The 16931-nt window shown below is 38.1% G+C and overlaps 1 protein-coding gene across 2 annotated transcripts in view; it reads left to right on the top strand.

Moving 5' to 3' along the window:
* The window catches only part of Pard3b (par-3 family cell polarity regulator beta), a 975885-nt gene that overhangs the window by 194618 nt on the left and 764336 nt on the right, over positions 1-16931 (top strand). The gene's annotated exons all lie outside the window — the stretch shown is intronic.

Genomic DNA, 16931 nt, shown 5'->3' with positions numbered 1-16931 from the left:
GATTTTTATTGAGTTCTACATTTTTCTCTCCTCCCCTTCCTGCCTCTCTCCTCCTCTTCAATCCTCTCCTAAGGTCCCCATGCTCCCAGTTTACTCAGGAGATCTTGTCTTTTTCTACTTCCCATGTAGATTAGATCTATGTAAGATCTCTCTTAGGGTCCTCATTGTTGTCTAGGTTCTCTGAGATTGTGATTTGTGGGCTGGTTTTCTTTGCTTTATGTTTAAAAACCACTTGTGAGTGAGTACATGTGATTATTGTCTTTTTGGAACTGGGTTGCCTCACTCAAAATTATGTTTTCTAGCTCTATCCATTTGCCTGAAAAATTTATGAGGTTGTTATTTTTTTCTGCTATGTAGTACTCCATTGTATAAATGTACCACATTTTTCTTATCATTTTTAGGTCAAAGGGCATTTAGATTGTTTCCAGGTTCTGGCTATGACAAACAATAGTGCTATGAACATAGTTGAGCACATGTCCTTGTGGCACGATTGAGCACCCTTTGAATATATACCCAAAAGTGGTATTGCTGGGTCTTGAGGAAGGTTGTTTCCTAATTTTCTGAGATATTGCCACACTGACATCCAAAGGGACTGTACCAGCTTGCATTCCCACTAGCAATGCAGAAGTGTTTCATTTTCCCCACAACCTCTCCAGCATAAGTTGTCATCAGTGGTTTTGATCTTGGCCATTCTTACAGGTGTAAGATGGGATCTCAGAGTTGTCTTGATTTGCATTTCTCTGACGACTAAGGATGTTGAACATTTCCTTAAGTGTCTTTCAGCCATTTTAGATTCCTCTGTTGAGAGTTCTCTGTTTAGAACTTTACTCCATTTTTTAAATTGGATTATTTGTTCTTTTGATGACCAATTTCTTGAGTTCTTTGTATATTTTGGAGATCAGACCTCTATCTGATGTGGGGTTGGTAAAGATCTTTTCCCATTCTGTAAGCTGTCATTTTGTCTTGTTGACTGTGTTATTTGCTTTACAGAAGCTTTTCAGTTTCAGGAGGTCCCATTTATTAATTGTTTCTCTCAGTGTCTGTGCTGAACCTAAGAATTTTTCAGAGTAATAACAATTTAAAAGTTTTGAGGTTGGCAGGCAGAAGTGTGGCCCCCATTCCTCAATAAAGTTCTGAAGTTCTACTTAGGAAGTGGTCTCCTGTGTCCATGCATTCAAAGCTACTTCTCACTTTCTCTTCAATGAGGTTCTGTATGACTGGAGTTACCTTGAGGTCATTGATCCATTTGGACTTGAGTTTTATGCATGGGGATAGGTATGGATTCATTTTCATTCTTCTACATGTTGACAGCTAGTTATGCCAGCACCGTTTGTTGAAGATGCTTTCTTCTTTTCCATTGTATAATTTTAGCTTCTTTGTCAAAAATCAGGTGTTCATGGGTATGTGGATTAATATCAAATGATTTGATTCCATTGGTCCTCCTGTTTGTCTTTATGACAATACCAAGCCATTTTCAGAACTGTAGCTCTATAATAGAGCTTGATATCAGAGATGGTGATGCCTCTGGAAGTTCTTTTATTGTAGAGGATTGTTTTGGCTAGTCTAGGTTTTTTTTTGTTTTTTCATATGAAGTTGAGTATTGTTCTTTCAAGTTCTGTGAAGAATTGTGCTGGAATTTTGATAGGGATTTTATTGAATCTGTAGATTGCTTTTGGTAAGATTGCCATTTTATTTTGTTGATTCTACCTATCCAGGAACATGGGAGATCTTTTCATTTTCTGATATCTTCCACATTTTTTTTCTTCAACGACTTAAATTTCTTGTCACACTGGTCTTCATTTCCTTGGTTAGTGTTACCCCAAGACATTTTATGTTATTTGTGGCTATTGTAAATTGTGATGCTTCCTTGATTTTTTTTCAGCCTCTTTATCATTTGTATATAGAAGTTCTACTGATTTTCTTTTAGTTGATCCTGTATCCTGCCACATTACTAAAGGTGTTTATCAGCTGTAAAATAAAACAACAACAACAACAACATAGGAATCAATCTAAAAACTAATTTGTTTCTGAAGTTTATGAAGCACACATGTGCCCTTTGGGGAAAAAAGTGGAATATGCTGTATTTTTTTATTCTAATAAGAGATGTCTAAATAAATGATACTTCCAGAGTTCGCTTAGATTTTAAGTTCATGGTAATGTTACTATAGAGAATTATATACAGGAACAGTCTTTGTTGTTATTTTTATTCCCAAAATGTGGTGGTGGCCTTTGAGAATATATCCGGTTACCTGTCTCAGATGGTCCCATTCATTAAGCCAGTCAGGAGATATGTCATGCTGCTTTGCAAATTTGCAAAGCAATGTAAATATTCTGGATCAAGAAAGAACGAACCTGCACCCTACTGTCTTCAGATCCCCCCTTCTACCTGCATTTACCCCTGACAGGTACTTATTTCTCTGTCAAAGGTCTCTGTACTTGTTTTGCCATTGACCAAGATATGTTTAGAAAAATCCTAATCTCTTGTGAAGTTTTGGCAAACAGCAGCCTGAGCAGTGCTTTTTCTAACAAATAACTTGCAGATTGTCATGTTTCTCTTGGGAAAGGGAAAAACGTCCAATCAGAACAGAATTGAAATGATATAAATTAGGCTCATTGTTCAGCAAATCGCCGGCTTTAGGTAAAGATTGTAGATAAGAATAGCCTGGGCCCTCTCAAGGATCAGAGCAGCCATGTGTACCTGCATGAAGAACCAGGCCTTTGTTAGCATCCTTGCTGCAATGGCTATTAAAGTAATTACAGTCATTTATAGATTTTTACCCCTTCCATTTCAAAATGGGTTCCATTTTTCCTCTTTTGTCTTGAGAGCCTCAGTTGGAGGGCGTCTCTGTATGAGTATGTGCCTGAAGCAGGGTATCGTCTGTGAATCATCTGCTTCCCAGCTGATGAGGTGTGGTACTTTCAGAAGCCCAGAGGTAGTTTGCCAGCTCTACATTTAGGAGAGGTCCTTGGAGAGGCTAAGAGATCTGTACTGTATAGTCCTGTGCTTTATGTTAATTATAATATTCTAGGAAGGCGTTTATATTTTCTGTGTTTGATATTAAAGAAGCATTCTTAATGATGTCTTAAAGCATACCCTTTCCAAACAATGGATTTTATGATTATACTTTGTTGTAGTTCTATGTCAGTCATGCCTGGGTATAAGAACTATAACACTTTATGTGTTTGCCTTTGGGGGACCTTAAAGTCTATTGACTGCTATAGTTGCATGTGCTATGATGTAAGATGCAATTTTAGAATGCGAGAAAAAGGATTTCATGCAGTCCCCTTTTCTATATTAGAAGTCTGATAATTTTCAAGGTTTGAAATCCCAAGCATTCCTTTTTGACACTTTATAATTATTTTTCCTTGTCTTCAATAGAACAAATCAAATTAGTAGAGGTAACTTTCTAACAAGTTCAAGTTGATGATAGAGACCAAGCAATTTCTATATTTGTCCTGGGATCATTAATGCTTATAAGAATAATTAGTATATATAACTTAGTTTTGAATTTTGCCCAATGAGATGTTTACTCATAGATCATTTTCTAAGGCATGGATTACAGCTAGCAATTTACCTTTCTTGAATGGTATCAGTAATGAAAGAGTTAAGGTTTGCTTATTCCGTAGATCATGCTTTGTAACCACAGTAACCAATTTACTGTTATTTGCTTATGCCTAGAAAGGGCGGAAAAGTCCTTATTTGGAAAAAATATATTCATTGACAAACATAGTTGTAGTTGATCTTAGATATTAACATTGTGAGATATAATTAACTACTGGTATTTTTTAAGACTTATGATTTTAACAGGGTTATATTATATTTTATTTCCAGGCAGCTTAACTTCTCAGCAGCCAATCAAGGTTAATGTAAAGGGAGTAGAATACACTTTATATTTCATTTTTCATAAGGGAACAGTTGGCAAGCACATTTTCATGAAAGCAGAGGAAAATAAGATTTAGGATAAATAATAGAAGAGTTAAATGTAAATTAGAGAAACTCCACTGTCTCTGCACATTATAGCAATACTGAATTTTATAAAAGATACAAATGTTAAATAATGACTGTGCCCATTGAAATACAAGTGGATATTGTTGTATTTTGAATGATTTACATAAAAATAAAATGCATTGCAGCTATTTCTAAGATCTCTTGCAAATGAAGATGAGTGTATGCTAGCTAAGTAGAGGATGTTACGGTATTTAGAAGAAACTATAGCTTCATATATAATCTGTGAAAAACTATCAACTCTTCCTTCTCAGTTTTCTGCACTTCCTTGTATTCCTCATGAAAAGAAAATTTCACTGTTTTTGTGTATACATTAATGTTTGCTTTGCTTTGCTCTGGGATACTTTGGAATAAACAATGGGGTCAGATTTATCAAATAATTATTTAAAAATAATACTTTGAAATGCTAACTTTAGCAGAAAGGTATATTAAAACCTATAAAAAGAAGCTCTTATTAATTATTTTGCTCCACATTGAAATGTATCTAGAAACCAAGTATTTCTTATTCTTCAATACTACTGACAGCAGTCTAGCCCGGCAGCTTCTCTTCCGTAGCCTATGGTGTTTTCTAACCTGCCAGGTTTGCTTTGAGTTGTGTTCCCTTTCCATGCATGTTGTCCCTCTTACACAGGCTTACCCTTTTAAAATGGCCACTCAGTCATATATCATCATGGCCAGAACTCATGATTTCCACCTCAGAGTTAGGCTAAAGTTCTTGGTCTGGCGTGTACACTGGCTGTGCTTTAGTCTTGAATATTGCTCTTCTTGTCTTCCAGCCGTATGAGCTAGCTTCAGTGCTGGCCAGCACAGATCTTTGACCTTAAGCTTTTCCACAGAGATCCTTCTGTTTTCTTGTACTGGGAGGACCTTTAATTCTGGCTTCTGCTTGGATGCACGTTGTGAGAGGGGCCCTGTTGTCTACAATGCCTATCTAATTTTTCAAGAATGTTTTCTTCCTGATATTATACTGATGTTATATTTTGTGTTTTACACATACACAAATACACACACACACACACGCACACACACACACACTACCCCCATATATAATTCTGCTTTTTCTGCTTTCTTTATGGGAATACCACTGCTGTCATCTTTATATTATCTTCTCTGAATTCTCAGTACCCATTTTTGACACATTGGTTGATATAATTGTTTATAAAATAAATATTTCTACAAAAACTGATAAGATTCACATTTTCTTTTTTAAAAAAGATTTATTTATTTATTTTGTTTAGACTGTTCTGTCTGCATGTATAGTCTGCAGGCCAGAAGAGGACACCAGATTTCATTACAGATGGTTGTGAGCCACCATGTGGTTGCTGGGAATTGAACTCAGGACCTCTTAGGACCTCTGGAAGAACAATCAGTGCTCTCAATCTCTGAGCCTACTCTCCAGCCCTCCAAAATCACATTTTCTAACAGATGTTAAAGACGTAGTTGGAACAGAGCAGTAGGGAGAGTTGGTTGTGCCTTTGAAGTTGCTTAGCTCCCTCATGGCCATCCTGTCTCTCAGAAGTCCTCTTCTGCTCCTGCTTCAGCAGTTCGCAGTCACCTTGTAATTGCTCGTTCCTCGGTTTCACTTTTTAGAAAAACACACTTTGATTGAGAACATGTAAAATTTTAAGAATATCTTCACATGAGCACTACTATGAAAATGATACCATTTCCATATGCTGATCATTTAAAAATTCTCTCATTACCCAACAAACACCCTGCCTTTTTGTTTCTATTCCAGCATTAATCTTTCATAATTTACACCAGGAATTAAAGGATATTTCCAATAGAAGTCATATATTTATTTCTAGACAGTTTCAAATATCAATAGCTCTTGAAGTTCACAACAATATTTAATAAGTGTTTCAACAAACACTCTCTAGAGACTAAGCCTGACAAAGTATATCCCCATAGCATATAATTCCTTTTCATGTTGTCAACAGAAATGTGTGTCACATGAATTTCTCAATTCCCCAAACTCAGAAATTCTCAAATGTGCCTAATTTATTAGAGATAATTTAGTTTTAACTCCTAAAAATCTATCAATGAATGTAACACAGCAGACAAACCATGATTTAAAGAAAGAGCTGCAGTGTGAACTACGAGAACTGAGGTGTACTGAGCAGAACTGCAGTGTGAACTGTGAGAACTGAGGTGTACTGATCAGAGCTCCAGTGTGAACTGTGAGAACTGAGGTGTACTGAGCAGAGCTCCAGTGTGAACTGCGATAACTGAGGTGTACTGAGCAGAACTGCAGTGTGAACTGCGAGAACTGAGGTGTACTGAGCAGAGCTCCAGTGTGAACTGCGATAACTGAGGTGTACTGAGCAGAACTGCAGTGTGAACTGCGAGAACTGAGGTGTACTGAGCAGAGCTCCAGTGTGAACTGCGAGAACTGAGGTGTACTGATCAGAGCTCCAGTGTGAACTGTGAGAACTGAGGTATACTGAGCAGAGTTCCAGTGTGAACTGCAAGAACTGAGGTGTACTGAGCAGAGCTCCAGTGTGAACTGCGATAACTGAGGTGTACTGATCAGAGCTGCATTGTGAACTGTGATAACAGGTGTACTGAGCGGAGCTCCAGTGTGAACTGCGAGAGCTGAGGTGTATTGATCAGAGCTTCAGTGTGAACTGTGAGAACTGAGGTGTACTGAGCACAACTGCAGTGTGAACTGTGAGAACTGAGGTGTACTGAGCAGAACTGAAGTGTGAACTGCAAGAACTGAGGTGTACTGAGCAGAACTGCAGTGTGAACTGTGAGAACTGAGGTGTACTGATCAGAGCTCCAGTGTGAACAGCGAGAACTGAGGTGTACTGATCAGAGCTCCAGTGTGAACTGTGAGAACTGAGGTGTACTGAGCAGAACTGCAGTGTGAACTGTGAGAACTGAGGTGTACTGAGCAGAGCTCCAGTGTGAACTTTGAGAACTGAGGTGTACTGATCAGAGCTCCAGTGTGAACTGTGAGAACTGAGGTGTACTGATTAGAGCTCCAGTGTGAACTGCAAGAGCTGAGGCATACTGTACAGGCAATACCTTCTGGCTACCAGAAGTCTAAGGGCAAGACTCAGACAGCTTTATCAAAATTCTACTTCTTAATGAAGTCTGATATATTAAATCCTGAGCCTCATGGATATAGCTAATACTAATAATGACAATAGTAAGAGTAATTGAATGCTCATATGACAGAAAGGATCTTAGAACTTAACATAATATTATCTATTTTTAATTCCCAGAATATTTTATCAAGAAAATCTTCATAACTTTATTTTGGGAGGTAGAGGAAGTGAAGATGGAAGGTTAATTAAGTTGTGTTTGGTTAATTAACTTCTTGGAAGTCCTCGGGATTTTAATGTACAAATGTGTAAGTCTCAACTCAGGGTCTCAATCCAAGGAAACATATGTGATTTATCTGAGGCTTGTGGTGATGAACTCATTTACCCAGCACAATGCAAGCATTTCCTTGGAGGCACTTATGGCCCATGAGCTTCTTTGTTCACTACATTTAAAGCCTTAGATATGGATAATTTTGCTTGCTTGGCTCTCTCTGTTAGTTATTTCGCAGGGCTTCAGTTTCTGGCAGATACCTTCAATGTGTATGCTCTGTTAACTCCCTGTCATCTGAGGAGAGAAATCAAATAAGCAACATGGCTAAATTAGCAAGACTAATTCTGTTATATAAAATCTTCCTGGCTAGCACATTCTTCTTCTCTGTGGAGAGGTGTAATGACAGCATGTTTCTCAGAAGCCCGATGAGAAAGCACAAAGAAACATTTAATGCCTTCCTTAGAGATTCACTATTCATTCACTGTTTGTAGCAGCAGAGACTCTGGGCTTTCTGAAGACTGGTCAGCTAGAATGTGCCAGGAACCACATCTGTCGTCCAATAATCTCCTGATATAAAAATTCTGTCCTCATTTGACTTCCTCTTTAAGAAATATTATTGAATGAAGTAATCCCTTGAGAAATTTTGTTGAAACAATACTCTAGAGAATAGTCGCTGGTGCTGATCTCTGCTAGCCTTGTGACTGGGTTAGGGTGGTGGTGGGTAGTGGAAGGATTTTCTAGGGAGGTTCATAGGATGACAAGCTTTAATCAACTACATTCTGCAATATGGAGGTGATGTACTGAAAAGCAGATTCTGGATGGACTTGCTGGCCTCAGAAGTAAGGTAATAGCATAGTTTCCTCTTTATATCACCTGTGTGAATTCAGAACAGATGATTAGTGATAGAATGCCTTTGTTGTTTTCTGGTAGCCTGGCTAGCAGTTGTGATATTTTATTATGCTCTGTAGTTTTTAAACAGTCATGAAGCCACTTCACAGAAGCAGACGTGTGTGTAATATTTATGTCTCTCTTTCTAATCTTTTCTCCTGCACCCCACAGAGCATACTCATACAATTTTGCCTTTTGTGTACTAAAACTTACCTAGAATATGAGTTGAAAGGCCAAAGCTCCAGAACACAAAGGTAGAAATTCAAGATGACCCAAAGGTGATATCTAGAGAGTTTGAGAGATTTGGGGGATGTGATTATGTTCAATGGTAATAACTTCTTTCATACCCCCATCAGGCGTATGTGTTGGCAGGGAGTGGATTTCCTAGTTCAGGAGAGGAGGTTATGTGAATATGTAATTATGAGTAGCCTATGTCCCAAGATTCCAAACAGGAGTTGGGGTAGTGAATAGGTAAAGTCCAAGTGACATAATGGGAAAGAAAATAGTAAAATAATACCAACCCTGTGAACTTGAGAAGGAAGTCAAAGAATCACTAGTAAATTTTGCATGGCAAGCCCTCACCAGGCACTTTCCCAGCAGAGATGGTAGCTAAAACTAATGAAATGTTTATGCCTGTTGTTGAGAAAGCAATTTTGAAACTTATGTAGACAAAGACTTCAAACTACTGAACACCAACTCTGAAGTGTTAACAGTTTACCCACAAATGACCAAACTTATTTCCTTAGAAAACATTTGCAAGAATGATAATCAACTCAGTTTTTGTTCTCCGGAGCCAGAATTCAAATAAACATTTAATGTATGGTCCCCCTTACTGGTACTGGGGCCTCATCACAGGCAAATTCACTGTCATAGGCTCTGCTCTGAGTATCGGTGATAGTAGGCAAGGGGGAAACGAATGGGAAGAGACACAAGGGCTTATATGAATTTAAATGAAGGCTAAAACACATCTGTCTCTACATCCTTGAGATCATTCTCCTGCTCCCATTCACTTTCTGTGGTTTTTACTGAAATGCTTTGCAAACTAATTCTTGCTGAGTTTGATGTTAGTAAATGGTAGTAAAATTCGGTTGATCACTGGGAGCCACCGAACATTTTAAATAACTGTTTAAATAACTATATTTCTGTAGCTAGAAAAAGGAGCACCACAAATGAGGAGGCATTGAGAAAGGGTACAGACATGTACAACAATGAACACAAGTGCCATGAAAGCTAGAGCAAAACTTGAGGCGTAGGTCTGGGGCAGAAAGAGGTATGATGATGGATAGATCTGATATTTCCATTATGATTGAGTCTGTGATCCCAGAAGAGAGAAACTCACCATAGTGTCTTCTCTTCTCATCCATTCTTATCTCATGGCCAACCCTCTTATTCTAAAATGTAGACTCTTATTACTGACAGCAGGGCATTGCTGTAGTCTAAGCTGTCTCCAGCCTTGACTGCTGAAGAATCTACTCAACTGTTGTCGTGTACCTGCCATTCCCTTTCCATCTTTTCTCGTTTAATCAGTTGGGTGATACTCCATGTCTTTTGGGTGTGGCCATATCTTGCTTTTTATGTAAATAACAAATCTGTTTTTAAAGACAAGATGTAACTATACAGTCCAGGTTGTCCTGGAACTTATCACCAAGATTGGTTTTGAACCCACAGTGGCACTCCCTGATCTGCCTCCCGTACACTGGGATTACTATATGTGTTTCCATGCCCAAACAAAATACAAACCATACCCTACAAAACTTTCTACATTGGTCCCCAGCAGCCATATTAGCCTCATTTCAGAACTCTGCTCTGTGATCAGTTGACTGCAGACATTCTGTCTTCATAACAGGGAGTCCAACTCTTTTCAGAAGTATACATTTTTAATATACCTTCTTCTTGGTGAAGATGTTTAACCTGCCCTCGTCATGGAGTGGATGCCTTCTCTGCTTCAAGGCTCTGGTTTTTACTATTATTTTCCTAGTATTGCCTTTCTTGACAGCCTCTGAACAGACTTGCACCTTTCTTCTGCCTCTTTCCTCCATTACAAAATTGATTTTGTAAAAAATGTTTTTATAAGACCATAAACAACTATCATGTCTTTTTAAATTGCTAAATCCTTGATGATGTGTGCCTGGTACATCACAATTATCTCCTCCCAGTCTGATAAGAAATTTTCCATAATTTTTGTTTATTTGGGGAATCATAATTAAATATTTTCCTACTTTTCTAGTACCTCCCATGTACCATTCCCCTTTTCTCTTTCAAATTTGTGGTCTCCTTTCTTGAATTATTTTTTATGTATATGTGTGAGTGAGAGAGAGAGACAGAGACACAGAGACACAGATTGAGACAGAGAGATGGATAGAGAAAGGAAGAGAGAGAATACAACCTGCTCAGTCAGCATGTTTCTTGTATAACCAGAGACGACCATTTCATATCGCACAACAAATTGGTGTGCTTTTCCCAGGAAAAGACTATTTCTCCCACTGAGTTCTTTGTCTAGGGTTGAGGTCTCAGGAACACAGTCTTTTCCACATTAGCATGTCTGTTTGTTCAGTCCATGTCTAGGCAACCCTGCAGATGTGACTGCATGAGAGTAGCTTCTATGACATTTCTAGTTGACACAACCATGCATCAAACTGCCCTTTGCTCTAGATCTTACAACTGCCCCTCTTCTCAGTAATTCCCGAGCTTTAGATGTAGGAGCTGTGTTCTAGGGACTGGGCTCCACAATTCTACATTTTGGTTGAAGTGTTATGTAATGGTATATGTCGATTGCAAAGATAATTTTCCTTCAAAGTTGAATGAGAATCACACATACCTGTGATATAAAGATAAATGTTTAGAGTGTGCTTAGGATTTTACTAGGGAGTAAAGTGGCAGTTGTAGGTTCTCTGCCCAATTACATGACTTCACAAGACTTTGATAGTTGACTACTTTTCCAGTACCTGACATGGTTTTCTCCTTGTTGAAAAGGTCTTAAGTCCAATTAGAAAGCTGTAAGTTACCACCATGGTGTGTGTGCCACTATTGCGGCCTTGGGTTTATCATGCCATGCTGGCCATAGTGGGTCATAGGCGTCATAGCTGGAGAGGACTACTGGTTTTTTCCCTGCCTTGAAATTTTGCATGGCATTTCTGGTATGTGAAAGTTCATCCTCAGCGAGGAGACATTGGGTCAGATCCATCTCAAGGCCTCTGGGCCCTGTGTTTGAAGTGCATGGTGCCTTTAGCAATAGGAACTTACCTTCTATCTCGAGGGAAATAACGATAGCCTATAAATTTGGGACAACCCTGACCAACAAATAAAATGAGGGCTTCTAATGCCTAGTGTTGGTGCTTCTGTTATGTTACTTCTAGGGGAGCATTATTAACCCAGATGAGAAAATTTCATTTAAACAACATGTATACTGACTTACATATATTTGTTATATGTATTTTTAGCTAGATAATTAATAGTACAATTCCTCATAACTCTTTTAGATATCTTTGTTGTTATTTTACCCTCTACCTGCCTGCATGGGCATTTATCTCCCTTCTCTCCCTAATTGAAGCCCCCCATTTTTATCATTTCCCCTCTAAATCAATCATTTAATAAATAAATTCAGATTTAATAAATGAAAGCTTAAACAGTACTGGTATGTCCTATAGTTATCGCAGGTATCTAGTGACTCCTTTTAGCTAGTTCCTTCTGTCTCTTAATGAAACAAGTATCCTAGAGAGGCATGACTTCCTTCCCCCTTCTCAGGCTGCAATGGACCCTGCTGATTGTTTTCTTTTTTATATATGTTTATACACATTTATTTTTATACTTTTTCTATCTTTCATATTTTTTTATTAAAGATAGAACAGAAAAATAGAACATATACTAAAAGATAAATGTGAATTGTTCATATTTTTTGTTTTATATTAAGTGTAGTTATTAATTTATTTTATCAATTTATTGCATGAATGCGATGCATTGTGATCATAGTCACCCTTGTTACGCTCTCCTCTTCTGTTCTAATCCCAGAAACACACTGATTTTCAACTGTGTCCCCTTCTACTCCTTTCTTGATGTAGATCTTCATAGGTAGCCACTGGTCTAGGATGTTCATGGTCGCAAGAGCCTTGTCATATCCATACACCAGCACTGCACACAGCCCTTCCCATCCTTCCCAACCTTACTGCCACACTGGGCCTTGGGCCTTGGTGGGGGTGGTGACATTTGTCATTTGGGTTTGAGGAGTGAGCCATCACTTATTCTCAGCACACTGACCAGTTATAAGTCTTTGCACTAACCATCGCCCTCTATAAAAAGGAACTTCTCTGACTAAGGCTAAAGCTTCACTAGTCTACAGATATAAACATATTAGGAGGCAGTTCATAGAAAGCATGTTTTAGTTGATGTTGTTCTTAACGACAAAATAATGTAGTCAAACATGACACCATTCTGATAGTGTGGCATAGAATTTCTGAAGCTCAAACGATGTGGGGGATTCAGCATGCCCAGGATTCTTTGCCTTTTCTATCTCCTACCTATTGTCATAGTAAATAACCATGACACTTCACAATAACCCTGGGCTAAGAGCTAATGTGTGATACCATGGTCATGTTTAGGGCCAGGCTCACCTAGAGGTGTAACCTTGGCTCTGTTTACTTGTCTACTGAGATCAGATGATGGGAAGTATGAAAAGTGCCCTGTGAACTGTAAAACTTTAAAAACAAAGTCCAGGTTAAGGTACAGATGACTTAGCCATCTCTTAGCCCTATTTCCCCAACTGAAAGAGGGGAAGATGTAAATTTTATACAAAAAGCAGCATTGAAAGAATCTGCTTGAGCTATTTAGCAGAGGCTTCATTTTGATTGTGTGGCTGTATTTGGCAAGTGAAGTATTCCTCATTTTCTCTACTGTGAGACCCCTAAGGAGACATTTATATTACTAATACCGAATTTGCAAACCTGCATTTTAAAATTTAGCTCTCATCGTATTCTGTGTCTCTCTGGGAGGTGTTCTCTACATTATGAATCCTGTGCTCTTACCTCCTGCTAAGGATTTGAGTCCTTTGCCTAATTAATCATTAAGTGTTGTCAGTCTGCCACGATGCGGCTAATTATCAGAGAGGAGTGTGTGTATTTCAGCCGCTCATGACCCTTTCCTGGGTAACTATAGAAACCTTAGCAGCAGTAGATATAAAAATATTATACAGTTTGATTTTTAAAGCATTATAGTCTTTGATAGTTATGGACAAATAATTGGTTATCATCTAGAAAGAATGGGAAGCTGGCACAAAACTAAGTTTTTTAAATAATTGATGTATAGTAAAAAATGTGTTCTAAAAAATTTATAAATAACATAAATGTATTCTATAAAATATTTCTGAGTGCTACAGAAAAGACCCCTTACCCCACACTACCAGCCCCATATATTATAGGGCTTTCCCCAAATCTCACTCCCTCTTCTAACACAAGCCCGGGCAAACTCCTTGTAATCCAGTTGGCACAGTGGTATCTGAGTGTGGGGAAGTTGCCTGTCTGGATGCAAAACAGCAGAGTTTCGGGATTCTGCTTATTGGTGTACACATGCACAGCGTGTTGACAATGCAAAGGGTCACTGGTGGATTCTTGGAGCATGGCTTGACAGAGAAGCAAGCAAGAGGAAAGTTTTCTCTTCCTCCTGCTCTGAGTGATGCATTGGAGCCAGTAGGGATGCTCTTTCATTGGACCTTTTTAAAGTGGAGCTTTGCAAGGACTGCAGCCAGAATGGCAGTGCCCATCAATGTGGAAATGGAAATTGGATGCGTTTTCCTCCACACTTCATATCCTGCATCACTCAGAGAGCAGGTGACATCCCTTTTGGAGGAGGCAGTACTTCAAGTGAGCTTTCCACAGTCATTGGCAGAGGCGATGTTAGTGATAACTAATTATAGTGGTTTTTCTCTGTTACATGTGAGTAGCTTATTTATAGATCACAACCCAAATGGATCTTACGCCTGTATTTATTTTCTTTGAAGTAAAATATAGTGGCTAGAATATGAGTCTGCTTTCTAGTTCAATGCCAGACTCTTAGAAATTTATTAAAGTAGATTGACATTAAACCAAATGTACAGTACAAATACTTTAAACACAATTATCATAATGCAAAATATAAACTTAAGGTTTAATTTATATGTATTTAAAATTATTACAAGAATATAGTATTGTGAACATTTATACTTGATTTGTTGTGTTCTCATTAATAATATACAAGGTTAATTCTTAAGGTAAATTTATTTCCATATTTGGCTGTGTCATAGAATAAAGTCAGTTTTTGTGTGTCATTTGTGTTCCCTGTCGAAATGTAAAGGATTAGCCATATGCACTCAGTTGTAAGCCTGGTCAATATAAAACAATAGAAATGATCACTTTTCTTTGATGATCTTTTACTTAAAGGGAAATTCTAACTTCCTTTTGACCCAAATACAAGTAGCTCCAGTAATTAATGATTTCTGAGTATGAAGAACAGATGCTTTTAAAAAGTTTCTGACCATATCCTTGATGAAGTCCAATAAGATAGTTCAATTGGTGTACCTAACTCAAGTCTCATATTTTCTCTTTTTTAATATATTTGTTGGTCAAGCAAGGCACTCAGTACACTGTTTTGGCTGCTAATATGGCACATTATGAATTATGCCACAAAATCTTTGTGTGTTAATGGATTTTGCAGTTTTATATTCAGACTCTCTTAATATTTATTCTTTTCCAGGACTGTGAGTTTGCAGGCTAATAATGCTGTTGAAAGTTTGCTTGATGTTAAACAATGAAAATTAAATCTCTTCCTAAAACTACTGAAGTCACAAATCTTGTGAACTCAGGAGTGTTAGACTCTAGTATGGAGAATGTAATGTCACTGGTTCTGTTATGCTGGAATGTTGATCAGCCTAATTATCTAAGGATCTTCTGGTTTTCTGTCGTGTTACAGCTGTGCCTTCCTCTTTGTCTCCGAATAACAGCCTTTCACACTGCATATACATGAGAGAAGGTTTTCTCATATTAGTAAATCACTTAAGATATTGTTTGCTAAATCTATATTAAGACACTCCTGGTTGTTTATCTGCTTGACAAAGTTGTGTTAATCCTCAGTTTGTAAAATATTTTAAATTGGTTATTTGAAAATGAAATTCCACGTAATAAACGCTATTGGTAATATTTTTAAATGTATTTTTTCCACCTATGTTAGGCAATTAAGCAATGCATTATTTATTTTGTTTTGTAATTTCTAGTAATGTTTTAATTTTTCTTTTACACTATTGGTTTCTGGTTATTTCCACTTCATATGACAAAGCAGCCTGGCTTCTCTAGATTCATGACTCTTTTTCACTTTCAAAGAGTGCTTGCCCTTGAAGATTCCTGTGTCACTTACCTATTGTAGTCTTTCCTTTAGTCCAGTAGTCCTTTAGTCCCACAGGCTTCATTGTTCATGCCTAGCTGATGTCACTGGAATAGTTTGAACTGATTTAGCAGCTTGATATGCCTCTTGCTGGCTTCTCTGAGATCTTTTGTACAAAGGAGTCATTGAGGGCGACATCATGCTTGTGCCATATAGAAAGATAAAAACCAGCCTGCGTGGAGAGTACCTGGAGTGGCTGTTAGCTCCTATTAGTCAGGTTGTATTTCTGTAAGTCTTCTTTCCATGGCTTTCAGATAGAATTCTTTTTACTGTGGCCCCTGTGGCCTCCTCCCTGTGTGATACAGAAAGGATCTGATCTTCACCGACTCTCCTTTTCTTCTGAAGGCATCAGCCCCATAGCCATTGGATTCCACTGCTATGATGTCACCCAACCTTAATTCTCTATTGCCATGCCTCTGAATACCACTGGATCTTTGGGATAACCACTGGGATCTTTGAGCCTGTATCACCTACCTTGCTGTGCCTGGCAGTCACTTTCAGTCTGTTACAGATTGCAAACTAGACTTCAAGCAAGAGTGTTTATCCTGAATCACAGATACTGTCTGTCTGACTTCAGAGTCCATATCCTCCCCTAGTAACTAGCTGCTCTGCCTTGTAAGAGTAGTAACCCTACTAACTAGCTGTTCTGCCTTAAAAGAGAGTAGTAGTCTTACTAACTACCTGTTCTGCCTTGAAAGAGAAGTAGTGTACTTAGAACTTTTCTTACTAAACTTTACTTAGCAATTGTTTTACAAATGTGAGTCTTGTGTCCAACTCAATTTTATGCTGGTATGATGTTTTTTTATGACAGCTTTTCTGTCATCCACCATCCATGAACAAGCATGAGATAGCTCAGGTTACTTTGACTGTGCCAGGCAGCAATGGAAGCTTCTGGGCATTTGTGCTTCATGTGCTCTTTGACAGGAAGCTTATGTTTTTCAGGACTTGGGTCGAGGGCCCTGTGACCACAAAAGTGAGTCATTCTACAGAACTTACTTGATAAATATAACTTTCATCCTTGTGGCAACAAATTCTTTAATTATAACAACCAAAAAAGTTAAGTACCAATGTGGATTCTTCATGGATTAGGTCTCAGACCAAAACCAAGGATACAACATTCTCTGAAGACTCTGACAGTATGAGCAGGCTTCCCTGCTGTTTATACCAAGAGACATTGTGTTTCTAAAAGTATAATCAGGCTTTACTGATAGCTTTCCATTAATTTGTGATGGCTTCTTACCAGATGTAACTCTTTGTCATCCTTGAAACTATTCTGCCTGCTTTCTCCTCCAAGAATTATATGAATGCATAC

This window comes from Arvicola amphibius, chromosome 8 (assembly GCF_903992535.2).
Source record: "Arvicola amphibius chromosome 8, mArvAmp1.2, whole genome shotgun sequence".
Taxonomy (NCBI): Eukaryota; Metazoa; Chordata; class Mammalia; order Rodentia; family Cricetidae; genus Arvicola; species Arvicola amphibius.
The sequence above is the reverse complement of the archived record's forward strand: the minus strand, read 5'-3'. Positions and strand labels throughout refer to the sequence as shown.